The 27,167-nt window shown below is 38.0% G+C and overlaps 1 protein-coding gene across 10 annotated transcripts in view; it reads left to right on the top strand.

The window, feature by feature from the left end:
* Nucleotides 1-9,358: 9,358 nt before the first annotated feature.
* LOC134208787 (diuretic hormone receptor-like) overlaps nt 9,359-27,167 on the top strand; it is a 192,790-nt gene continuing 174,981 nt past the window's right edge. For 3 of the 10 annotated variants that reach the window (XR_009978699.1, XR_009978698.1, XM_062684739.1), the window contains exon 1: nt 9,359-9,635. The gene's annotated coding sequence lies outside the window, so the exon portion shown is untranslated. Of the gene's footprint in view, nt 9,636-10,010; nt 10,108-27,167 lie in introns of all 10 variants that reach the window. The other 7 variants (XM_062684731.1, XM_062684732.1, XM_062684734.1 and 4 more) reach the window with 3 other exon arrangements.

The following is a 27,167-nucleotide window of genomic DNA, read 5'->3' as shown; positions in this document are numbered from 1 at the left end:
CGACAGACTTGCTCTATAGTGTATTTGCTCTATTGCAGAAATCAAAACTGAGTGTGTTGGGAAGAACTGCAATTCCAGGATAAAATTTTTCGGGAATTCTAGTAAGACGGGTTCTTAAGGGCACTCCGCACGGAATCCAAATTTCAAAGTACTCGCGTTTTCAAGGGCACACGAAAGAAACGCACAACTGTCATTTTTATCATTTCACGCATGCTGCGACGCAGCAAAGCTGAAACAATAAAAATGACAGCTGTATCGAATGGTTTGCATTTGAAAACGCGAGTACTTTGAAAAGTAGATTCCGTAAGGAGTATCCTTAAAAGGAACTCCCAACTGAATCTCTAGTGGAATCCAGGGACGAATGTTTGAAGAAACTCCTGGAAAATAATTTATCTGCGAACATTGAAAAGTGCCGTCTTCTTGACGTCAGGTTGAACGGCAGGGGCCCGTGAATACTACCTTGCGGGACGCCTGCGACGATGTCGTGCGCATTGGAACTAGGTCCGCTGATAGACCGGAATGTCTTTGCCGAAAGATAGTTGCGGATGATTTTCACTAGGTAGCTGGGAAGCCTGTAGCGATATAGTTTGTACACCAGATTATCATGCCATACATTGTCGAACGCCTTCTCGACGTCGAGTAAGGCCATGGCGGATGTGTGAGAAACATGCTTTTTCCTTCTGAGGACGTTGGTAACTCGGTCAGTTGGTGTACGGTCGATCGACGACGTCGGAAACCAAACTGCTCATCGCGCAAGATTGTTGTTCGGCAGACTAGAGTAGACGGTGATAAATTACTTTTTCAAACAGCTTGGATAACCCTGAGAGAAGACTGATGGGACGATAGCTTTTTGGAGAGGAAGGGTTCTTCCCAGGCTTCCTGATGGCAATGGCTTTGGCAGACTTCCAGGACGATGGGAAGTAGCTGTAGCCGAGTTATCTATTGCCGATTCACCTAAGTTCCAACTTCCGCCACCACCGGATAGTCCGGGTCCGGACTAAGTTCCTGGGAGATGACCGGCTGGGAGACGTGACCGTTCATGTTCGTGATGAAGATGCCAAGTGTTGCATGGGCCCCGGACCTTGTCAACCGGGTAGGGCTGTCAGGGCTCAGAATGGTGAAAGGGCCCCCAGCTCGTCGTTGGACCATACGACTCCGTTCGGGTTTGAGACGGTGTTTCACCACGATTGGTGCTTTGCGTTCAGATCTCCAGCGATGATGAACTGCCCCTTCCGCAGATTTAGTGAGCTTCACTACACCCAGGTTTTTTTTTACACGGTTGGAATTCATTAATTTCTCGGTTAACCTGAACTTTCACAGCTTTGTAAATACCCCCTGAATTTTCTTTGATTTTTTGTGAATTTTTTCGTGGGGTTAACTCATTGCTTCATTTACGCTGAAGGTCTTAAACGACCAAAACCAAACCGTGTAAAAAAACCAGGGTGTATATCCCTTCGTAGTTCGGTCAACGTACCGTCGTCAACTTTGGCTTGTGTGGGACAGTAAGCCACGATGGACGTGACGACTCCGACGGATCTGGTGACTTCCACTCCAATGGCTTCGATGATTTTGAGCTTGAAATCCGGCAGCAGGCGGCAGGCCATGTTGCACCGCAAGGCGATTGCCACTCCTCCCCCTCTGGAGCTTGTTCGATCGAACCTCACCAGCCTACAACCCGGAATTGTTGCGCTTACCTCGGGCTTCAGGTGGATTTCGGTGATGAAAGCCGCGTCAATCTTCTTCTCCTGAAGGAAATCGCTGAGCTCGACGATTTTGCTCTTGAGCGAACTAGCATTCCAATTTACCAGACCCAACCTAGTAGCCATTTTCAATTACTAAAAGGGAGTGTAAATCTGGTCGAACCGGGATTTACAGCTTCGACGCCGAGCCACAAGTTGGCTGAATATCGAAGCCAGCTGCTCCGGGGTGTAAAGCGGAGCGGAGCTGCTGGCGGAATCCTGGGGGAGGGAGTGGCGGCCATTCGCTGGTGGACGGGCTGGATGTTGCTTTGCTTAGCTTGACTTCCTGTGGGATCGAAGCAGCGGCAGCTGCGAGTCTTCTTTGCGGTTGCAGCGGCCGGGATCGGCCGTCGCGGAAGCGGGATTGTCGGGAAGTTTCCTTCGTCGAGCAATGGGGGCAAGCTTCGGGCTGGGCGATTTTTTACGGATTTCTCAGAACTCCGCGCGTTTCAGGCAGGCCTTCGTGGTAGCCCGATGCTTCTCCCCACAGTTGGCACACTTGGGGTCAGCCTTTTCCATTTGCTCGCACTCGTCGATGCCGTGGTCACCACCGCACTAGGTGCATCGTTCTTTCATGAAGCAGTTCCGCGTGCCATGGTCGAAGCGGAGACAGTTCATGCACTGCGTGGGGGCTGTCCATAAACCACGTAGACTCTTGAGGGGGAGGGAGGGGTTTTGAAAAAGCCTACGTTAGTCTACGAAGGAGGGGGGTAGACCAAAAGTCTACGTAGACTTTTTCATTTGACTTTTTTTTATTCAATTTATACATCAGCTTTGTGCAAAGTTCACTTACTTGATTCTTTAAGGATTTTTTTTAGTTTTTTTGCATGACTTTACCGAAATATTCTCTTGAGTTTTTCGAGATCTCTCTCTATGAATTCTTTATGATCTCTCTCTAATGAACTTCGCTAGAAATAGTAATAGTCTGAACTACGGCTTAACTTAAAATAAAAACTATCATGGAATTTACCGGGAAATTGTTCTGTGTTGAACAGGAAAATTCTCCGAAATGTTTCCACTTGAATTTTATTGCAGATTCAACTAGAATGTATTTTTATTTTTGGCAGGATTTTTTTGGAAACCACAAGTGATTATTTACAATTTTTTAGGGAAATTATGTCGTTCTTCAACGGAAAATTCTTTGGAATTTACAAAGGAAGCATTTAGGAATATCCAAGAAAAAGTCTTTGGAATTTCCAAAAGACATTCTTTGGAACCTTTTCCTTTCAAAATATTCTCCGAAAAAAAAACGTCAGAATTCTCACTGAAAATTTTCTGGGAAGTCCTCGGGAATTTTTTTCTTAATTTCGGAAATTCTTCAGAATTTTCGTGAGGAATTCTTCGGACATATAAGCGAAATTCTTCGAAACGTCTATGGGGAATTCTTCGTAAACTTCTCGGCAGTTTCTTCGGGAATTCTAAAGCAAATTATTTGGAAAATAGGAAAATCTTCGGAATTTCTAAAAAAAATTGTTGTAAATTCGAAGGGAAATAATTTGAATTTCTCATTAAAAACTCTTTGATTTCGCAAAAAAAAAACATATGCAATTTTTGTAAGTAAATATTTGTAATTTTCATGGAGATATCATCAAAATGTTTACTAGAAACTCATAAAAATGTTAACAGAAAGTTCTCCATAATTTCCACAGAAAATTATTCGAAAAATTCCATGGGATTTTTTGAAATTTCTTTAGGAAAAGATAATTTTTTAAAAATATTGTACCTCTAGGAGGAATCAAATTCAACATAAATTTAGTTAATTTGGGTTGAGGGCCGGTTTCAGGAGCTGTGGACAGAGGATTAAAGTCGATTTTGTTTTAAATTTAGTTTTATTTTGATGGATTTTGTTCAGTTTGATTTAGTTATGTTTGAAATTCGAATTTCATTGTAATGTTTACATACTGAAATGGATTTGAATACTGTTTTCCAATCACATATGATGTTTTGTAAATTTTGCAAGAGTCTACGTAGACTTCAAGGGTTGGGGAGGGGTTTCGGAAAAGTCTACGAAAGTCTACTAGGGGGGAGGGGGGGTTTTGAGAATGTAAAATTTCGGTCTACGTGGTTTGTCGATGCTCGGGCTTGTACTTTGTGCACTCGACGACAGTGCTATTAATGGCCTTGATTTGCTTGAGGTCCTTCATCGTGGTAGTACCGTGCTCCAGGTGCACCAGGTAGAGCTGATCACGGTAGGCCCGGGAAGTGTCATGCCGGCGGAATTTGTAAATGTTGGTCGGCTTCAGACCACTTTCCTCCAGAGTAGGGTGTCCCAAAAAAAATCGATGTTCGAAAAGTCATGGTGCTCAACCCTGAAATGAAAGATATACCTGTCTGGATTATTTTTGTAGAACAAACCGAATTTCTAAAAAATCGTTTAGAGGTCGCGCCAGATCGGTTTTTGAAAAATGAGCTTTTTTTAGGTCAAAAATCAAATATTGGGTCCTTTCACAATTTTTTTTTCAGGGTCACCCATTCGTTTTATATTTTTTTATTTTTCTGTGGATCTTTGCCCATATTCTCCATGAATTAATTTTTGGTATTATACGTGTTTACAGTCTGCAGACCTTTTTAAACATCGAAAAAAGCTCATTTTTTTGACTAATTTTTGAAGTTATTTCATCCTCAAACAAAAAACAAATTTTTCTTGTTCAGAAAAAGTTACTTACTACAAAGAGCTATTTAAAAGGAGTATTTTCATAAAAAAAGATCCAAGAAATGTTGTTCTGGGGCTGAAATATTGCAGTTTTAGTAAATAGTCAAAAAGTGTACAAATTCGGTACTTTTTCTTTACATGTTATAATTCCATCAATTTGCACCAATATTTTAATTTAAATTAAAAACTATTCAAAAGCAAATAAATGGGAATATTTTCTATGTAACATAGCTTTTATTTCCGATGGAGTTGGTTACCTGAATTACAGGATTTGGTCGGAGTATATGGATGGAGCCAGTTATAAGATATCACATCCAACAGTTAATATGTAGCAATATACAAGAAATCAGGTTTACTATGATCTCTTTATTAGTTTTGATTCAATCATAGGATGCTTTTCACGTTATACAAAAAAACAAGGCAGGCTCAGCACGTATGTAAATATTCAATTTGAACGTAAGCATGTGTCGTCACTACTATCTTTGAGCAAGCTGAACTGAGACGATGTTCTACGGTCTCAGCATGCTTACTGTTGTACTCTAACATGTGGCATTAAAATGTGCGTCACTCTTGACGTGTCACTTTTCTTACAAGCCTACCTTGTTGTCTGTATACCGTGATGTTTTTGATATGTCATATGACAGTAAAACATTTTTTTTCGTCGTACCAGTTTGACAGCTTTTCCATCAGTTCACTTGAGATATTGGAAAAGTAAAAACGGAATAAACGTAAAATAAAAACGGAAAAATGCCACTTCAAGTGAGACGCATATTTTATCGCCACATGTTAGAGTACAAAAGTAGGCGTCCTGAGACCGTAGAGCATCGTCTCAGTTCAGCTTGTGCGAAGATAGTAGTGACCACACATGTTTACGTTCAAATTGAATGTTTACATACGTGCTGAGCCTGCCTTGTTTTTTGTATAACTTGAAAAGCATCCTATGATTGAATGAAAACTAATAAAGAGATCATAGTAAACCTGATTACTTGTATATTGCTACATATTAATTGTTGGATGTGATATCATTTTATAACTGGCTCCATCCATATACTCCGACTCCTGTAATTCAGGTAACCAACTCCATCGGAAATAAAAGCTATGTTACATAGAAAATATTCCCATCTATTTGCTTTTGAATAGTTTTTAATTTAAATTAAAATATTGGTGCAAATTGATGAAATTATGACATGTGAAGAAAAAGTACCGAATTTGTACACTTTTTGACTATTTACTAAAACTGCAATATCTCAGCCCCAGAACAACATTTCTTGGATCTTTTTTTATGAAAACACTTCTTATTAATAGCTCTTTGTAGTATGTAAGTTTTTCTGAACGAGAAAAAAATATTTTTTGTTCGAAGATGAAATAACTTTGAAAATTAGTCAAAAAAATGTGTTTTTTTCGATATTAAAAAGGTTTTGCAGACTGTAAAAACGCATAATAACAAAAACTAATTCATGGAGAATATGGGCAAAGATCCACAGAAAAATAAAAAAATATAAAACGAATGGGTGACCCTCAAAAAAATTGTGAAAGGACCCAATATTTGATTTTTTACCCCAAAAAAGCTCATTTTTCCAAAATCGATCTGGCGCGACCTCTAAACGATTTTTTAGAAATTCGGTTTGTTCTACAAAAATAATCCAGACAGGTATATCTTTCATTTCAGGGTTGAGCACCATGACTTTTCGAACATCGATTTTTTTTGAGACACCCTACTCCAGAGCTTCTTTCAGTTCCTTTTCATCCACTTCGTCGAGGTCACGCAACACGACTTTGATGGGTTTGCTGCCGGGAACGTAAAACTGGAACCGTTTCGCATTCAGGTACTCCAGCACCTTGTCGAAGTGAGATCTTCCCTGAATCATTAACTTCACACCTTCGACACACAGTCGAAAGGTGCACTTCAGGCCCCCACGAAAATCGTCGGGTTCTTCAGCAAAAAGCACGTCCGTACGCGCTGCTGTCACGAACTGGAATGAGATGTCTTACACACGGCAGGCACAGCTTCTTTTATACACAAAGAAAATATTGCGATGGACCCGAAGGCCCGTGGCATACTGCCTTCTGATGTCCGTGCTTGGAATGCACGGGATTGGTTGTATATGAAATTTTTATTGGCTTTGACAAGAATTGAAAATTTCAATAGCTTATCGTTTTTATTCTTAAGTTTCAATGTAATTGAAAAATTGCTGAAGAGTGCAAGAATCGATTGATATATAAATCTTAAAAACCCATCGAAAGATAAAGGCGCTAGTAACGTTCCAAAAATCTAAATGACACCCAGTCAGGGAATCAATATTCAAGCAAAGCCCAACAATATACCCTTTGTCATCAACAGAGTTTGTTACTAACAAACCAGGGGGAGAATGTGGAGCACTGAATCCCTACCCCAACATGTGCGACATCTGGATTTGTTTCTAAACTGTAAACAACAGGGGTAATTCTCCACCACCTTTTTGTTATGGCAAGGCAATTTTTATGCACACTTTTGTTTTGGATATTTTATCAAAATTAAACACTCAATTATGCAGCAATATAACGATGTGGTATGCTTGAGATACCTGCTTGATTATAGGGACTCGAAAAATAATTTATTTGCAGTAACTAACCGAATATAAAAATGTTCGCATTAACGATTGCGCCCTAACACCGGTTCTAAGCTTCGATGCAGAGTACACGAGCTTTGTTCGCCAGTGACAGGCGTATGGGGCCCTTGTAACAAACACACCTCGCAACAAGCCTTTATCAGAACCCGAACACATGACAAGAATCGTTTGCCTCGCGTGCTCCGATATTTCCGAGAATACGATGCTATTTTTGTAATCAGAGTTGGATTCTCGAATATTTCAATAAAAGCAGTAGTTACTAGCCACCCTATAACCAGAGACCGGCGGAGTGAAAAACTGTCGAAATGGCAACGTATGCAAATGCATGAATTCGTGAAAATAATACTGGCATCACTTGAACTTTTTGCTTGCTTCTTATGGATGCAAAAAGTAAACAAGTCGAATTAGAACCGCTTTCGACGGTTCGATTGGAAACAAGATAGCGTCTTTGCCGATCTCTTATTGTAGTATTTCTAGTAGCTACGATAGCATAAAACCGAAATTTGCTGTACAGATATTGCAAAATAACGGGATGAAAAGTTAGCAACAAAACTGTCTTCTTTTTGTTGTTGACAAGAGTTTTCGGGTCTTTGTCATTATTATCTCCGACAAAAACAAAGCTTTGTCGTTGGTTCTCTTTTGTCGCTTGTTTCGCATACGCATCCAAGAAAAATTGATTCCCTGCACCCAGTATAGTAAAGAAAGACGTAAGTCCTACGTCAAAAAAAAAAACAAAGTATTAGACTTTGATGTCAGAAACGCAAAGGAAACTGTAGATAGCCTGCGTATAGACCAAAAAACCTCGAATGCTATCAATTGTGTTGGGCTTCAGTGAACGGTCCAGCTGCTGTATAAAGGTTCCCCCAAACACACGCGACGCGACAGTCGCGATGCGATTCTATCGCTTGGCGACAGCGATTCTGTCGCCATTGGTATGGAAGCGTAAATAAAACATTGCCTGCAGCGACCCAACGATAGAATCGCGGCGACTAGTTGTCGCCGTCGCGGCGATGAAATCGCTTAGGTCTGGGGGAGCCTTAAAAGGATCGCTACCATCCCTTATATTGTAGAGCCCAATGAGAGTTGAAATGCTTCAGACTCAGCTCAAGCAAAAATGCATAAGAATTCTAAAATGATTCCTACGTCAACTGAGACTGCGATAAGGTTAGCACCAACCGAAGAAAAGTAATCTCCTCTACGCGACTAAAATTGATTGCATGAGCAATTCAGTTAAAACCACGTGAAGGTAAAGATAGGAGTTTCTGGGCAAAGTTCAAATGATCGATAGTCGGGTTTTATTCACACTCCAACTACGCATTACATTGGGTAATTGGTCGTTTGGGACTGATTTTCACAGCCTATACAAGGGTATCAGAATTTAGTAATGCTTCATGCCATTTGCAATAGATTCAAGACACGAATTATTTTACTCATATAATTTGATGCGATATTTCTAACAGTTTTAAATTATCAAAAAATTTATAATATGTGTATCAATTTACCTTATGGCGACTCATCCAAAGACGAATGTATCCTGGACACTCGCAGAATATTTATATATTTAACAACTTGTTGATGGTTGTAGGACTAGGTACATAAGCTTACTTCAAAAACTTCAGTGTCTAATCTGACCAGCCCTGAAAAATACATATTCTTCATAAATAATCGATCTGCTCCAGCAGCGTGGAACTTAATATTCTATTGAAGCTAATAAAACCCCGAAAATTGCTTTATATTTTGAGTTCTACGCAAAATTGGCCAAATTAGGAGAAATGGCCTCCTACATCTCAAATGTGATACACTGAACCTTAAATTCCAGCAATGTAATAGATTTTCATTTATGTTGTTCCACTCAGAGAAAAATGGGAAAGAAATTCAATTAATGGTTCGCAACTCTTGGATTCAGAGTCACTGTGATAGGTATTTTTTTTCAAAATGTTCCTCGCTGCCATCATAGATAATTGACATTGAATTCTCACCATATCTCTTTTAGAGACGTTAAGAGTCTCCTCTACAGGTTGCCAAGCATTCGAGGGAAACTGCTAATGGCACAATCCTTCCGAACTCCGTCTCAACTTTCACAAGCGCTGGAAATTTCTGACCTTCTGACTGCGAAGAAACTCGAACAAGTGGCGCCACCCTCCCCTACATCCACACCAACATACCCACTTGCTGCTTCCTTCTAACCACCTAAATACAAGGAGAGGTAGGTGCGTGAGATACCGCCATGCCTTGTCTCGGGATACACTTCAAGAAGGCAGAAACGAGCTCGGAATCTTGAAAGAGCACCCAATACCACCGCACACCGAAGCCAACCGCATCAGCATCGCAGCTTCAGTTCATTGGGATGGGTTGACTTCCTTATCAGTAGCGAGATGACCGTCGATGAATCTGCATACGGAGTTGGATTCGTTCTAAACTGGACTAATATTTCGCGAGTAGTGCTCCTTTAAAGTCCAGTGGGTCCATTTAGAAGCGTCTATGGGCGCCTGACTGGACACTCGAACTCGTTTAGCTGTCGCGTGGCTATAAAGTGCTATATGAATGAGCCCCGCGGGGAGGCAAGAGTGTGGGAGTTGTCGCCGCCGCCGCCGTCGTCGTTGACGTCGTCGCGATCCAAAACGGACCAAATAGGTAAACAAGCAAACTCTCATGTAGTGCGAATTCGCGTAGTCTTCGTGGCCGCGTCGCAGGCATGTTGTCACTCTCGTGGCGGGATGATGGCGCGGACGATGATTATGGTGATCATCGATGATTATGGTTATATATGGTGCAGCGACAGTGGCGACGAGAGCAGATTCAGCGATATCGCGTTTTCACGGGATCTACCCGGCTAGCGAGAAGATAATTAGATTATCGTGGTGGCCTTCGCCTTCTTAACGAGAATGCTGGATTGTGTACATTGCGTTAGGGGGAGGCGGATAGCGTTTAGCCGGTTGGATGCGTCGTGCGTGATTCGTTGCTGAACATGACAAATGGGTGTATTTTTTTCCGGGCGAATGTCTTCAGCAAAGTTTTGGTTGGTTGCATAAGGTGACTAATTAGATAGTGATTTGTGGCACGAAACCGCTGATTACGGTATACGACTCGGGTAGAATGATTTGAGGTAAATATTATTTTTTATACATATTGTTTAGCTGTATCAGTGGTGAAAAAATATTAAGGAATTAAGATGCAAAAATAACAATCAACATCATGCTTTATGGGGCCTTCTTTAGCCGTACGTAAGGTGGGCGACTACAAAGCAAGACCATCTTGAAGGTGGCTGAGCTCTATTCCCGAACCGGTATAGGACCTCAACTTCCACTTCACTGGGAAAAGTATCATCGTGTTAGTCTCATTACATACAGTACCGGCCATACAGGCCATTTAACTATCCGTATTAGGCTTTTTTCTACATCCTTCTTTGAAATTTCACACCTTTTTCAATGTAATCTGAAATTTTTGTTTCTGCTTATTTCTGTGGCTTTTTGATCCTTAGCAAGAAGAAACAATTTAATTGAAGTAAGTTGAACAATAGGTACAGGTGTTAAAATGACTATTCGCTGCCTATTACTGAAGTCAATTTCACACCACAATTACAGGATATATCTGACAAATCATGATCGTTACCCAAAACATGGCTGATAGTAATCATCCATAGTTATGCCATAGTTATCCAACATTTGTTTTATATTTGTGCTTGGAGTGAAGCTTTAGCAACAATGACTCGGACTTTCTAGCCATGTTGAAAATTGATTTTCCTACCCCGCCCTCAGAAATTTTCAGAGCGAATGAAGCATCAGCCCAAAAAGTCAGATTGATATATTAACTGTCCCAAGCTGAGGGCCCTGTGAAGTGAAATACCTTGCGATCTTTTGATATTACTTTTGGAATCACATTATTACAGTTAACGTTTAAATCAAACAAGACAATAAAATGTCATAGAAGTATCTCATATTTATTTTTAAATTTCTAATAAGAAATTTTTTCTTTCGACTTCGGAGTCAGAAAAATATCTGACGAGTTCAGGATGACTAGCTTTAGCGATCTCTGGAATAACATCAAAATTTAATATCGATTCATCATTTTTGATCCTCACAATTTAGTTCCGGATGTCCCCGGGGCTGGTTCCCAAGGGCTCTGGACACTTCTCATCCGGTTTCAAACCCAAGCATGCGACGTATCAAACTTCATGTTTTCGAAAGAAGAACCCAACATCAGATGAATACATATCAGAATGTTTTTGAACACATTTGTCACATCTGGAATATCGCCCGAAGTCATATTTCCTGACAAAAGCAAATACATCATATGTGATGACCGACTAGCCCCGCGGCTACACCCTCTCAGGGTCGGCGAAACTTGCTTCGGGCTACTCACCTCACCAATCAAGTGGAAACTGTAGATTCGATGACGTCACAGTGCAGAAAACAATCAGGGACACACCATGGACCAAATATAGAGTTACAGAATAACAAATCATTTAGCTTAACATGCATATATCTCTTTACTTAACAATTTTTGGTTTTAAGCATAATTTAGAACATGCTAGCGATCGATGCGGCCGTTACAGAAACCGTTGGGGCCCTTACATTTAGGTGTATAGAAATGGGTCAGAATGTACATGCATTATCTCACGTGTTCTTTTTCCCCAGGGGGGGGGGGAATGTTGCGTTTCTCTCGGTGCGATGGGTCCGTTGATACACCTATTGGGTCCGGATTGTCTTGCAGCAGCAGTTTGGGACGTAGAGTACCGAGAGGGGGTCTATCTTCCTCTCTCTCCCGATCCTTATCAGAGTCGTCAAGGTTCTGCGAAGCAAGGGATGGGAGGGGGCCTATCTTCCTCACTCTCCCGATCCTTACCAGCGCTTGCGGGTCGATGTCGATTGAGTCGTCAAGGTTCCGCGACTGGGACGAGAACTTTCGGGAACTTCTTATAGGGTGGCCTGTGGACGTTCGTTTCGTGACCCTCGCTGTTTGGTCACGGGTTTCAAGATGGCGTCCGTTGTGGCGACGCTCAACGAATGGCCTTTCTACTTCGATGGCTCCATTTTGGGAGGAAATTAAAGGCAGCCGGCCCTAGTACCCGCTGACGGATAGAGAACACATCGGATTGGATTTCAAAAGCGTAAGTGAACCCTCCGGACCTTTGTGGACCAGATCCTCAATATCGTTGGTTCTTCCATTCCGCCGCGTGTGGTCCAACGAAATAACTATTGGGGCTCGTTGGCCATTGGTACGGAAAAAGGTTTTCGATGTTCCTTCGACGGCTTGGAACTTTTCCGGTCACTCGTCACTGAAATTGTCCCGGCCACTTCTTTTTCCGGATATGCGCGCCACGCGGTGGTATTGACTACGGGAATTTTGAATAACGAGCTCGGTACACTCTCTATCCCTTACCACGAACCGACGCTAACTGACTCCCCTGGCTTTTATCCGTTCTCTACTTTCCGTCTTTTCGCTTCCTACCGTGTCCTTTCCTTCGGTTAGAAGGGTCGTGCCGCATGTATGAGGTGATCCCATCGAGATAGTTGCTCTTTATAGTATACCCCGGTGGAGGGGTCTTTTTATAGCATGTACATTTTTCAATTTAACCGTTTTATCAAATTTTGTGTCTAACTAAGTTTTATTTAACAAAATTCCTACCTTAGTGCCTTTAAATAATGTTTGGTCCTTATTAAGGATTATCTCCACATTGTGACGACTATTGGGCGGTAACACATATTTGGATCAGATGGCCGAAACATGGTATGGTGAAAATTATACCAAGATTCAGCTGCAGAGTCTCAGTTCAACAGTAAAGCATGACGGGGATTGCATTATGGTCTGTTGGTGCATGAGTGCAACCGATGTAGAAAAATTACATATCATTGAAGATATTGTGGATCGCAAAAAGAAAATTCGCCTCCTTAGAGAAAATTTGAGCACTGGTGCTGCGAAGTTAGGTTTACAAGGAGTCTTTCAGCAGGATAATGACAACAAGACCCAATCCCAAAATACCGTGGATAATCAAAATTCGGACATACTCAAACTTCGGACACAATTGTAATTGTATGGAAGGTTTTCATGATGATGAGCCCTTTTAATTCATCCAGATGAATTAAAAGGGCTCATAGTTTTGGCTTTATTTAGGATAGTTTCATTCTAGTAGGGGGAAAGACGGCTTTGGCAGGTTTTGTTCTATTATTGGCAGGGGGGTTTTTGTCGACCAAATTTTATGAAATTTGGCCACAATATTCTTTGATATGCAAAGAACGTTTAGGCCAAATTTGAGCCTAGTCAGTCATAAAAAACCCCCTGCCAATAATAGAACAAAACCTGCCAAAGCCGTTATTCCCCCTATTGCTCTTTTCACAATTGTTTAGTTTTCTGTGATAATCCCTCTCACCCCGTTTTCGAACTTCGCACTGTCAACTGCTTTGAGACGATGATGAAAACAAACTATTTTTATTGTTGACTATCGAATTTTCTGATTGTCAGATGCAAGGCCAATCAAAATAAGAGATTTCAAAATAAATCTCGGGTACTTATTCAAAAGGACGTATGTGATTTTGTAAACAAAGATTCAAACGTCGATTTGTTCAATCTGATTGCACTCCCACGCAAACCAACACCACCAACAGGTAGCCGTAGCGTCCCCCTATCTGTCTATGGTGATGGTTTGCGTGAGTGGACTATCAGATCGGACAAATCGACGTTTGAATCTTTGTTTACAAAATCACATACGTCCTTTTGAATAAGTACCCGAGAAATATTGTATGGAAAAATTAGATAACCTCACTCTGCAGTAACCTTGACGCACTGCGAAATCGAGTGCGAGATTCGACTGTGATGATAATTTATTCTGGGTAAGTCTAAACAGGAGTAAATGTCGCAATAATTCATGTTAATTTAATGTCACGAAATCATTGAATGTCAGTCTGAGCTATCTAGTGATAATTATTTGCAATATTTCTTCTCAATATTGTGCAATTTGCTGTCCGAAATATGAATTCAATGTTGCTGCTGTCCGGAGTTGGGGTAAAACAGAAGTCGTACGTTTTCATTAATTACAAGGATTCTACACACCGATTCTAATCCCGTGTTAAAAAGATAAGCAATATGCTTTACGATTGTGATGGTAAGTGTGCAATACAACATCGCGCATATTTGTCACCCATCATGTTTGTACTGCTGGACTCGCGAGGAAGGTGGGATCGACTGACTGCGAATGTGTATACTCACGATGACTGACACGATCTGTCATTTGACACATGCATGCTAGACCTTTTCATGATAATAGACCTGTCTAATGCCACACATCTCCCCTCCACTCCAAAAAAAAAATGCTGTCACCCTTTTCTTCTGCATGAAAAAAAATAACACCTACGACATATTATGTATCATTCGGTTACTCTCTCATCATGATACAAAAGCATCTTGCAGCAAACAATCATTCCAGGCACACCATTGTATTGCGAGCATCTCATTTCATAATCGAAGAACACACTTAAATGGTGGCACACATGCATATGGGAAACCACTCTCAAGGAACTCCCGTGCAGTGGGCGTCTCGACTCGCAATTGTACTCGCAACTCGTGAAGTAACATTTCACTTGTACTTCAAATCACTACCACTACTTCTACTTTTTTCGAATACACGTCCAATCCACTGTGCATTCACAGTTGTGAAACAACCAGCAAAAAAACAGATACCGTAACTAAAAAAAGCCCGATAAACAGCTCCAAATCATGGCCGAATATCTAATCTCAGTTAAATCAAATCTCTTGTGTACCTGTGACCTTTCGGATCTACAACACCAAACTATAACACCGTTCTTCTTGCGGGCGTCCCACCAACGCAGAGGAAGAAACACTTGAATACGGGCGTTCCACCACGCATAATTGTGATCATTCACTTGAATGTGAACATTCACCACGCAGAACTGTGATTCATCTACAGCTACACCAATCAAGCTCTCCTTATTGAACTCTGTCGCTCCCCGAGACAACGCATGCGAAAACGATTCTTCTTTTTCATAGTTTTGTCTTTTATTCTTCTTCTTATCACAGTTGACCGACTTTTCATAGCACTATAAGTGTTTCCAATTCGTGAAAGTGTAATTTATGTTTCACGATGGTTTTCATATCGGAATAAAACACATTCATAACTTTATAATATTAGGCATCACGGATATGTTCTAATACTCTTCAAAGGAGAGAAGTCTTTGATAATCAAATGTAATTCAAAATATTTTATTCAAGATGCTAGCTGCATCTGATAGTTCGTAGTAGCGTTTGGCTGAATGCAGATGACGTTACACTTTCTCTTCGCAAGTCCCATCCCAAATTGAACCTTAAATTTTCCAAAGAATAGTTGAAAAACATTCAAAGAGTACCCCGATCTTTCGAAACTTAGCCAACCTCGTAGCCAACACTAGCCATCCTCAAAGTAGAAAATTTCTCTAACACATTACAATCCATTACACTTAGATTCAAAGAATAGTACGAATACGTATTCTTGATAATTCAAACTATTGTAATAAAAACATTTGAACATTTTAACATTTAATTTTCAAAATGAACTTGTTTTGAGCGCAAAATCGTTTTAAAACTGTAGTTTGCTTATTGTTTTCATGATTGTATCATGTTGCATTATTCAGTAGTGTGGGCGTTTTGCATCATTTTCTCCTGTAACAAACGTAAACATTCAAAATTCGCACACACTTTCGCAAAAGAAATCAGTATTGAGGTAATTTGACACTGAGGGATAAATTTATCTCCCAAATCAGAGCAAGCAAACAAAACTGTCCAAACCATTGCGAAAAAAAAAATCGGATTTGGGTCCGTGGACAACAACCAAAAAGCAGAATCCCATTGACAAAGATACATTAATCGTCACTCTTCTTACCGATACAAAAAGCTCCGCTGCTTTTACTTTTTCGGCTACGTCCGAAATTGTTTTCTTTCACACACTTATATTAACATGATGGGTGACTTCATGCGATAGATTTTTAAGAACACCTGGCAGGATCGCCAAATGTGCAATACAACATCGCGCATATTTGTCACTCATCATGTTTGTACTGCTGGACTCGCGAGGAAGGGGGGATCGACTGACTGCGAATGTGTATACTCACGATGACTGACACGATCTGTCATTTGACGCATGCATGCTAGACCTGTTCATGATAATAGGCCTGTCCAATGCCACACAGCACTATGGGGAATTCTTATACAAATTGCCGGCCAAAAATATTTTTTCAATGAAAACTGTTTCTAGGCAACATTTATTATGTGAAAGAATATTTAGGAACCTTTTTTAACCCTTTAAGGGCCATCGTCAACCCTTCAGAAAATGTCTTCCAAGAAAAATTTTTTTTTTCACTTTTTTTTGGGCATTTTTTTGGTTGTTTCCAGTACAGCATGCATAAAATAGCAAGCAACCATATTTCTAGTAATAATGTTGTTCATTTTTTAATAATTGCGAGGTATAGAGAATAAAAACTACAATTTTCAAGAAAACTTTGATTACAGCGTTCTCGTAAAAGCGCAAATGTGCGCAAGCAAATCACTCACTTAAAGGTGGTACTATCCCCCATTTACAGATGAGGGGACATTTGGGGACATTAGGTTTGCGGGACCATTTTATAGCGGAACGGGATCATTTTTATAGAATTATGATAATTAAAGTTTTTCTTCTACAACTTTTTGATATCAATCTTTGCGTGCAAAATAAACCAAACTCTCGAAAAGCTAAGGTTTCAGTCTTTGAAATGGTATATAAAACATTATATTTGGCTAAAAATTGATTTCATAATTTACCCGTAATGCTGGGTAGATACCTCTTCGTGGTGTGTTACGGGGTAAGTTCTACCATGGTCACATTGCCAGCTACAGGCACATCCTGACCCAACGAATACCTTCCCAATATCCAACTCCGTGGTACTTATTCTTCCTCTCCCTAGTAACGGTACAGATAAGCGTGGCCAGGAATAGTAATTCTAATGCTTTTGTCATTTTTGTCACAGATTGGAATTAAGGACTGCACACACCTTGATTTCTGATAGCAATCTGGACAAAGATTTCAAAGGAAACATGAGTATCACTAGTTTCCAGTCCACGAAGTATACCGCAGCAATGCCATGCTTTCGTGTTTTCATATATTCGTATTATATTTATTTTCCATATTTCATTATACTTATTTTTCATATTTCATTATATTATATGTATTATTTTTCATATTTTTTTTTTTAACCCCTATATTTTTTTAATTTCATATTTTACATTTTATTGTTTTTAATTGTATCTTATACTTTCCTAATTTTACACTTTCATGTTTTATTATTTTTGCGTCTTAAAATTTTCATATTATTATATTATATTATTATCATATTTTTATATTTCTTTAAATTTAACATTCCACTTTCATATTTGATACTTTATGTTAATATTTTTAAAATATTATATTTATATTTTTTTATTTTCATATTTATATAATTTCATGTTATTACACCTTCATATTATAATATTTTTATATTATCATATTTTCCATATTCTTATATTTTTCCTATTTTTATATTTATGTACAAATTATGGTGCTTTTATATTTTCATGCTTTAACATGTATATGTTCATATTTTTATACTTTTGTAATTTTATATTTCAAATTCCATATTTTAATCTTTTGTATTTTCATATATTTGAATTTTTTTCATATCATATTTTCATATTGTTATAATTTTAAATATTTAATTCTCAGATTTTATTTTTTTTTTGTCTTTTTTATATCTTCATACTTTTAGTTTGTTATAATTTAATTAGCACATTTGCATAATTTTATATTTTCATGTTTCCGTTTTCATATTTTTGTATTTTTATTTTTTTATTATTTACTAGGAAACCCGACGAACTTCGTTTCGCCTAAAATTGATTTATTCTCGGATTAGTTCTCGAGTTATGCACAAATTTGTGTTTCATTTGTATGGGAGCCCCCCCCCCCTTTCCAAAAGGTGGATGGGTTTCGAACCATCTTAAGAACCTTCCTCGGCCTCAAAAACCTGTACATACAAATTTTCACGCCAATCGGTTCAGTAGTTTCGGAGTCTATAAGGTTCAGACAGACAGAAATTCATTTTTTTAGTATTTTTATATTATCTTATTTCCAGATCTTTATATTGTCATATTTTCAAAATTTTATACTTTAATATCACATTTTATATTTTAAAATTTTCGATATTATAATATTCTCATGTTTTTTTGTTTTTATGTACTCACATTTTTGTATCTTAATTTTTTTATTTCATGTTTTCATATAGCAAATTTTATTCTATTATTACATTGTATTTTTATGTTTTTTATTTTCATATTATAAAATTCTCATATTTTTATGCTTTTATATATTTATATTATTTTATTATGTACCTTCATACTGATTAAATATTTTCATAGCCTACTACAAAACATCCCGGGAAGGAAAGCTTCACAACCCGCCATGTATCTTTTATTTAGACGACTTCCTGGTACATAAACTGCTATCTGATATATAACATTCTAAATAATAAATAAATTCTTTACAATTTCCAGCTTCTTCTACAAGAGATGTACATCCCGAGTTAACTTCGGCTTCTAGTTGATGTTGTATTCTACAAATATATATAAAATTGAATATAATTTCTTATCATAATGTTATTCATTTCACTACATATTTATTTATATACAACTACCAAAATAAGAACTTAAAAAGAACGCGGTGCGTATGGTACGGTATGTCCACGCATCCTTCAACCCCTGTAGATTCGTGATATGTATCATGTTGAAGTGACTACTTGAACACGATACATCTCGAAGAATCATCTCTGCGGCAAACACAACGCAGTGGGCCTGGCCGCTTTGAAGTTTATGTCATACCACTGGTATGCTGTGAGCCTCAATATTGACAAGAAAAATTATTGGGCGTCATCCAATTCAATGATTTTCCAGGATGCTTTCTTTGTACTGGCTGCGTTTGTGTTCGATTAGATTAGATTAGATTAGGATAAAAATTGACTTCATAACATACAAATCAAAGTAAGGAACGATTTTTTTTATTTTTATTAGTTTTTTTCACTTCGCCAGCCTATACATTTTGACTGAATAATCATAGCGCTTCAATATTTTCCGATTCTCTTATCTAGGGTGTATACTTTCATATGATATATAAATTAGACAAATTGGAGATGGTAAGTTTTTCGATTAATGGCCACCCTTTTCCCCATAGTGCACAGTAAGTATAACGGTGAGACTTAAAATGTGTGCTAACAGACTGAGCTCATGGCAAAAAGCTTAAGCTTAAGCGTCCGAAGTATGAATTTGCACGGTACTAAACTGTGGATACTTTATATTTCCACCAAACAACTCAAAATACCTCTCAAGCCTAAATAATTATGATTGAACATTGAGCATCTTAGGAAGCTGCTGGATAATAAGTTCCTAAAAAACACATTTTCAACATCACCGGTAAGTAGACACGAAGAGTTGGCATGGCGCAGAGAGCGGACAGAACGATGGCGTCGATAGCGGTCCCAGCATCGATAACGGTGATTTCTGCACCTGTAGCGTTCAAGCGGCAAGCTATCGAGTGACTGTCGTTGGGGTCAGCAACACTCCAGTGCAATTTCTTCACATGGTTCTGGCTCTGGTTTTGTTGCAATTAGTGATTGGAAAGTTGCCTTCATCAGCAGAACCACAAGCGCGTGTCGTAAAATGTATTCACATGGATGCTTTCAGTCACAATTTTATAGAGGAGAAGGTTGAGCAGATACAAATTTTCTTCAATGAGTAAATAGGCTAGATGCACCAGTTGTGGCTATAGCACCAGTTGTCGCACTAGTGCTTTATTTGCCAAATAACCAATCAAATCACCGCAAACCAAGTTCATATCGATAAAGCATATTCATATGATACGATAACACCTTTGATCTCCTCCAAAACAAGCAAAGCATAATTGTAAAAATTGATTTTGCTTAATTTTTGACGTCCTTTGCACCAGTTGTGGCACTAGTGGTCCCTATTTTGGCCAATCCCATAAGAAAACAATGGGATTTGCCAAATAAGGAACCAAAATTAAGAATAGTGCCACAACTGGTGCATGCGTTCCTATTATGGATTAATCTATTTTGATTATTATAACAAATTTTATTGTGGCTTTCACAGCTGTTCTAAGGAGCAGGAAGTAAAATCTTTCGCTTGATATATAAAATCCACCCTCATGCCTCTTACTTATTGCGTTGCGTTGCGTTGTAACGGAGTATTTCGTAGATTGCATACTGATAGTTGTCATGTATATTCTTTACCTTTCTTACCCCAATTGCTTATGGATTTCCATTTGGGATTCAATGGAAATCAATTGAAATCCAAAATGATAAAACATGAAAGCTATCATTGCCGGCCACGTCCATCTTCTCCGTTACTAGGAAAGGGAAGGAAATGATGATATGACATCTACTTAACGAGAGGCCAGCGACTCACCGACGCCCTCATAGATGTCAAGGAATTGGATGGTGGGTAGGGTATGTGGTTTAGGAGTATCATTATAAGCAAATGATAGAAAATTAGAAAAATAGACTTTGCTAAGAAATTTATGTCACTCCATTATCCTTGCCGATGATTTCCCTCGGATGGGGCGAAGGTATTAGCCTTTCCCTGGCTAATAGCTTAGGTTTAAGCGCCTTTGCTCGCTCTCTGAAACGAAAAAAGAGCAAAAAGAAATTAAATTCCCCTTCCACCCTGATATGGTGATAATGATTTTGATCAACAAATGAAAATACATTGCTGTTGGCTTAAATTGAATAAATTTTGTTAAATGTCACGAAATAAAATAGATACAATAATCAAAACCTAATTCAATAAATATTATACACAGTGTACACATATTATACACATTATCATTGCACGGATAACGTATATCTCGGTTGTCTTTTCGTAACCACATGAATAATGTAATATACAATAGCTATACTATTTGTGATCGCATGTCAGTACCATCGTTGTTGAATTTCCTATTCATATGTGACAAATATGGAATTATGGGCAGTGTAGTAAACACATAATAATAAATATAAAGTCATTAATATACAATAAAATCACAGTAATCTCCATCAGCCAAATTTTAACGATTCATTCATTTTGTAAACTCTGTAATCAACCCTTTATACTCTGAAAATGGTTGATGGCTAACTTGATAACAATAACAAGTATCATACGTGTATATAATATAATGTATAAAATGTAAAGTATTATGTTATTTAATGAATATATTTTTCATTGGATTTCACTATGAAACTAAAATCATGTTTCGAAACTTCAAATGCATTTCATTTGACAACTATTATAGGTACTGTAAAAACATACCGCTTTTTATTGAAAGCAAATGTTCAGTTATATTGTTTTTACGAACCTTTTTGTTGGATTATCGCAAAATGAAAGTAACAAAACGATATATAACCTTTTGTTTGCCGAACGTTGAAGGATCGTTAAAAAATATATACTGTTAAATAATCTAAGTGTGTAGAATTATTCAACCATATCCAAGTGATTTAAATATTTATAGATTGTTTATAAAAAATCATAATTCTCATAATTATATACAATGGTCGGTCAGTCAATTTTTTAAATTTAAGTTAAATGTTGAGAAAAATCTACGTGAAACCATCTAGAATAGGGTGTCCCAAAAAAAATCAATGTTCGAAAAGTCATGGTGCTCAACCCTGAAATGAAAGATATACCTGTCTGGATAATTTTTGTAGAACAAACCGAATTTCTAAAAAATCGTTTAGAGGTCGCGCCAGATCGATTTTTGAAAAATGAGCCTTTTTTAGGTAAAAAATCAAATATTGGGTCCTTTCACATTTTTTTTTCAGGGTCACCCATTCGTTTTATATTTTTTTATTTTTCTGTGGATCTTCGCCCATATTCTCCATGAATTAGTTTTTGGTATTATGCGTTTTTACAGTCTGCAGAACTTTTTAAATATCGAAAAATACACATTTTTTTGACGAATTTTCGAAGTTACTTCATCCTAACACAAAAAATATTTTTTTCTCGTTCGGAAAAACTTACATACCACAAAGAGCTATTTATAACGAGTATTTTCATAAAAAAATATCCAAGAAATGTTGTTCTGGGGCTGAGATATTTCAGTTTTAGTAAATAGTCAAAAAGTGTACAAATTCGATACTTTTTCTTTACATGTTATAATTTCATCAAGATTGCACCAATATTTTAATTTAAATTAAAAACAATTCAAAAGCAAATAAATGAGAATATTTTCTAGGTAACATACCTTTTCTTTCCGATAGAGTTGGTTACCTGAATAACAGGATTTGGTCGGAGAATATGGATGAAGCCAGTTATAAAATGATGACCCATGTCACATCAAAATGATGTTAATATGTAGCAATATAAAAGTAATCAGGTTTACTATGATCTCTTTATTAGTTTTGATTCAATCATAGGATGCTTTTCACGGCATACAAAAAACAAGGCAGGCTCAGCACGTATGTAAACATTCAGTTTGAAAACATGTGTCGTCACTACTAACCTCACTACTAACCTTCTAACCTTAACAATCTTGATGAAATTATAACATGTAAAGAAAAAGTATCGAATTTGTACACTTTTTGACTATTTACTAAAACTGCAATATCTCAGCCCCAGAACAGCATTTCTTGAATATTTTTTTATAAAAATACTCGTTATAAATAGCTCTTTGTGCTTTGTAAGTCTTTCCGAACGAGAAAAAAATATTTTTTGTGTTAGGATGAAGTAACTTCAAAAATTCGTCCAAAAAATGTGTATTTTTCGATATTTAAAACGTTCTGCAGACTGTAAAAACGCATAATATCAAAACCTAATTCATGGAGAATATGGGCGAAGATCCACAGAAAAATAAAAAAATATAAAACGAATGGGTAACCCTGAAAAAAAAATGTGAAAGGACTCAATATTTGATTTTTTACCTAAAAAAGGCTCATTTTTCAAAAATCGATCTGGCGCGACCTCTAAACGATTTTTTAGAAATTCGGTTTGTTCTACAAAAATTATCCAGACAGGTATATCTTTCATTTCAGGGTTGAGCACCATGACTTTTCAAACATTGATTTTTTTTGGGACACCCTAATCTAGAATAGACTGCCTTTGGGATTCCGTTCAATAGATATAATGGATTTTCTGGCTCTTTGTAATGAATATAATGGACTCACCAAGAAGTCAAAACAAAATTAAACGAACTAATAATAATTATATGTATATGCAGAATTTTATTCGCGTAAGCCTAGACCTTGCTTTTGATATGCAAAGAGTTATTATGAAAACGAAGTCTTAGTTAAACAACAAAAGGTCGGCAGCAAAACATAAAAACTTTAGAAAATTAAATATAAATCTCCACGTAACTATTTATCTACTTTATGTTTGAAACTGAATGCAGTGTATCACAAAAAAAAGAATATAAATAATTGGAACGGACTTACTATTTTCGCTGTCAAGAAATTCGTCCTTGCACAGAGGTACATGCCATGCCTGCATTTCCTCTTATCCTTGAATCATCATTGACAAAAGGAACCTTCAGAAACCAGTCCAAGACCAGAGGCCAGTACAGGGAATAACTTCATTTTGATAGTGCTGGCGTCGTTGCTTGATTGATCAAAACGCACAAAAATCGTTACTTCCGTCAGTTCTTATCTTGTAGTTCTTGAAACTCATATAAAGGTTTCCAGGGATATGGGGGACAACACCATCACAACATAAGTATAATCCTTGGCCTGAAACGCTTCTTGGGATGTTGACCGTCTGACTTGACTTAGTAGCTTTCATGTTTGATCAAAACGCTTGAGATATGGGGCCGGAAAAAATCTTCAATTTCTCAAATTGGATGACATCAATAAATTTTTGACGTGAGAAAAGTATTTTCACGCCCGTCAGCTATCACAGCATACTTCACCCTCATGCCTCTCACTTATTTTTAAAAAAATAGTTGTTCTTATGTATGGCGACAATTGGTACACCCACCCTAATATTCACTTGGTGTTATCAAAAAGTTGCTGTCGGCAGCAGAATCTGAAGCGGGCATTTCAGTGGCAAATTATCGAGTGGCTGTGGTCGGCGTCCGCTGCATTCTTGTGAAGTTTTCTCCCATATTTTAATCTTTGGTTTTGTTGCGCGTTGGTTGAAACGCGCATCATTGAAAAGAAATCGAGAGAAAGTTGAGCTGATACGAATTTTCTTCAAAATGCAAAATATAATCGCTTGACGACGGCAGAAAGTTGCCGTCGATAGAAGAATCACAAGCGCACGTCGAAGAGGAGACGGCGCGAAGATTTATTCGCATGGATGGCATCTTTAGCGTTGCAGCGGCGAAGTGCCTGATGTTGGCGTCATGTCAGTCAGTGGCAATCCAGGGAAAGTACAAAACAATACTGCATGATGAATGCATAATATTCTATGGTGTCAGTAGCGGACCTTGTGACGGCCATCGACGGTCGTTGCTGCAGAAAATGTATTAAATAGCGTCTTCAGCGATTTGACTCAAGAGAAACTTTCACGCAAGATTCAGATTTCGGTTTTGTCGCTGTAAGTGATTGGAAAGGCTTATTATTAAAAATAAATCGACCACCATTTCAAACAAAGGGGAAAGCTGAACTGATTTTTTTTTCAAAGCGCAAAACACAATCGTTCGGTGATAGCAGTATAATCAATTGCGACGATTGCCTTAAGTTCTCCAAGATAGACTTAACTAGAGACGGGCAAAACGGATCACTTAGCTGAACGGTTCAGATCTGGGTCATTCAGTCTAATGATCCGGATCTTTCACACGGATCGGATCTTTAGAACAATACGTAAGGAGAATGCAAAATAGGGAAATGGTTGGCATTCTGGACCATGATTTCGACCCGTACATGCCAAAATTTCACCGCTCTCACGCTCACAAGGATATATTATATGTGTAAAGAACCCACAATAAGCTTTTCGTTTTTTTCATTTCCTTACAAATGGTTAGTTAATTTGCTGATCTGGTGATCCGGATCTTTTAAAAAGTGAGCTGTGAATCATTCACTATCAACAAAGATCCGGATCATTTTGACGGTTCCGGATCTGAATGCCCATCTCTAGACTTAACTGCAGTCTTGTCTTGTACACAACCCTTCTGATTTTTTTCATCACATACTAAAAATCATGATTTTTTATCTAAGGATTTTGCTTTCTTGGTGACTCGACTCATGTATATTAAAACATGAGACATGTAATTTACTCATTATTACCTTTAAAACTGACCGGTTTTTATTCATTCTTCTCCATTTCATGCGGATTTTCATTTCTTCAACCAAACCACATCATTCAAATGAGCTTGAGCTTGAGCTCGATGACCGTACAATTCGTAGTTGCTACTCTTTGATTGATCAGAACAATCAAAATTGCACAGGAAACCAAAAGAAGGGGCTTGGGATCAGCATTCCAATTTCAATGTGCACAGATTGAGAGTTCAAGACATTAAAGAATCAATAACGGCGGCGGCCACGTCCTTACGGTCATCTTGGAGGAGGAAGGAATGTTGGGGTGACATCCGTTGCTACTAGAGACAGAGATCACGTCTGCATCTCCACAAATGCCACAGGAAGTATTTTTGTACGTGGGACGGGGTAAATAGTTATATGGATCTGGATTCACCTTGATAAGTGATGCGATCCGTATAACCTTTATATAATAAAACAAATAATTACTTCACAATTCTCATAAATACGCCGTCACTTCTAATGACGAACTGTTCAATTAATATTTAAATACAAAAAAAATGAAAATAAGTGAAACATGATTTTATCACGGTGTCTTTGTCCAAAGAGGCTCATCTTAAAAAAAAAATCAGCATCTCCGAAACACCCACCACACGATAGCACAGACTTTCCTCTTTCACGTAAGCGCATTTTTTTAAATGTTCTATCGGCGGTCATTTTTCCATACATTTTTGGTGGTGGTGAATTAGATTTAATATGGAATTTGCACTCAAAATACCGAAAAAGACCATATTATTCCGCGTGATGGGTGTCTCAGAGACACTAATTCTTTAAAAATTATAGTTCCCCTTAGAGACACCGTGTTATAGGGTAAAATGCCCAATAGTGGACCCCCTAGTAGCGAAATTTTGCTCTTCCTGGCATGAGGAGTGGAAATTTTCAAAATGGTAATTTTGCGTGATATCTAATATCAAGCGCTGCATCTCCTCTTCACGATACATACATAAAACACTCAAATACTCGAAGTTATTCGTTGAAATTAACATTTTAAAGTCTGACTGAATTCGCCCTATAGTAGACCCCCTGGGGGTCCGTAATAAGAAATTGCTTCCCTATAGTCGACACTTCATTTGATTTTCATGTCCCGTTTCGGGACGTTCTTCTTTCCTATTATGGACCCCCCAAAATATTCCTATAATGGACACTCTCGTGTTTATTTTTTATGGATTTGTAAAAATCATCTATTTTTACTTTCCATAGCATTTCCAATGCATGTAATCAAATCATAGGACTGTAGGGTGGGTTCTCCCGATGGAATTTCATAGCAAAATGTTTACATTGTGCTGTAATAATGCAAAAATGGCTGGAGGGTCCACTATTGGTTGGGGGTCCACTATTGGGCACTTTACCCTATTTTAATCCTTTTAATCTTATCATCATTATGGTTTCCACTTGAGGTTTAAATATGCATGTTATAAAAATACATATTAAAAGTATGCGTCTATATAGGATTTCCAAAGGAAATTATGCAGAGTCTCCCGAGGATGTTTCAGAGAATTTTCGAAGGAATTTAAAGAATTCATTGTGGAAATTTGGAATATATTCTGAAGATTTTTTCGACGAAATTCCGAAGAAATTCCAGAAGACATAACGAAGTGATTCCGATAACGTCGAAGAATTTGCCAAGGTCATTAAGAAGGAAATTTTCCGAGGAAATTCCGAAGGATTACCCGAAGTAAATTTCCTAAAAATTCTGGAGGAAATTTTGAAGAATTTGACGATGAAATCCCAGAGAATTTTTATAGGAATTGGCGGTGAAGTTTTTACGAATTTCCCAAGGCAATCTCGAAGAGTTTGACGAGCAAATTAGGAAATGTTGACTAATGCATTTGCCGTTGGATTTCCGAAGAAATTGCTGAGGAAATCTGGAAGCACATCC

The sequence above is a fragment of the Armigeres subalbatus genome, chromosome 2 (assembly GCF_024139115.2).
Source record: "Armigeres subalbatus isolate Guangzhou_Male chromosome 2, GZ_Asu_2, whole genome shotgun sequence".
NCBI lineage: Eukaryota > Metazoa > Arthropoda > Insecta > Diptera > Culicidae > Armigeres > Armigeres subalbatus.
The sequence above is the reverse complement of the archived record's forward strand: the minus strand, read 5'-3'. Positions and strand labels throughout refer to the sequence as shown.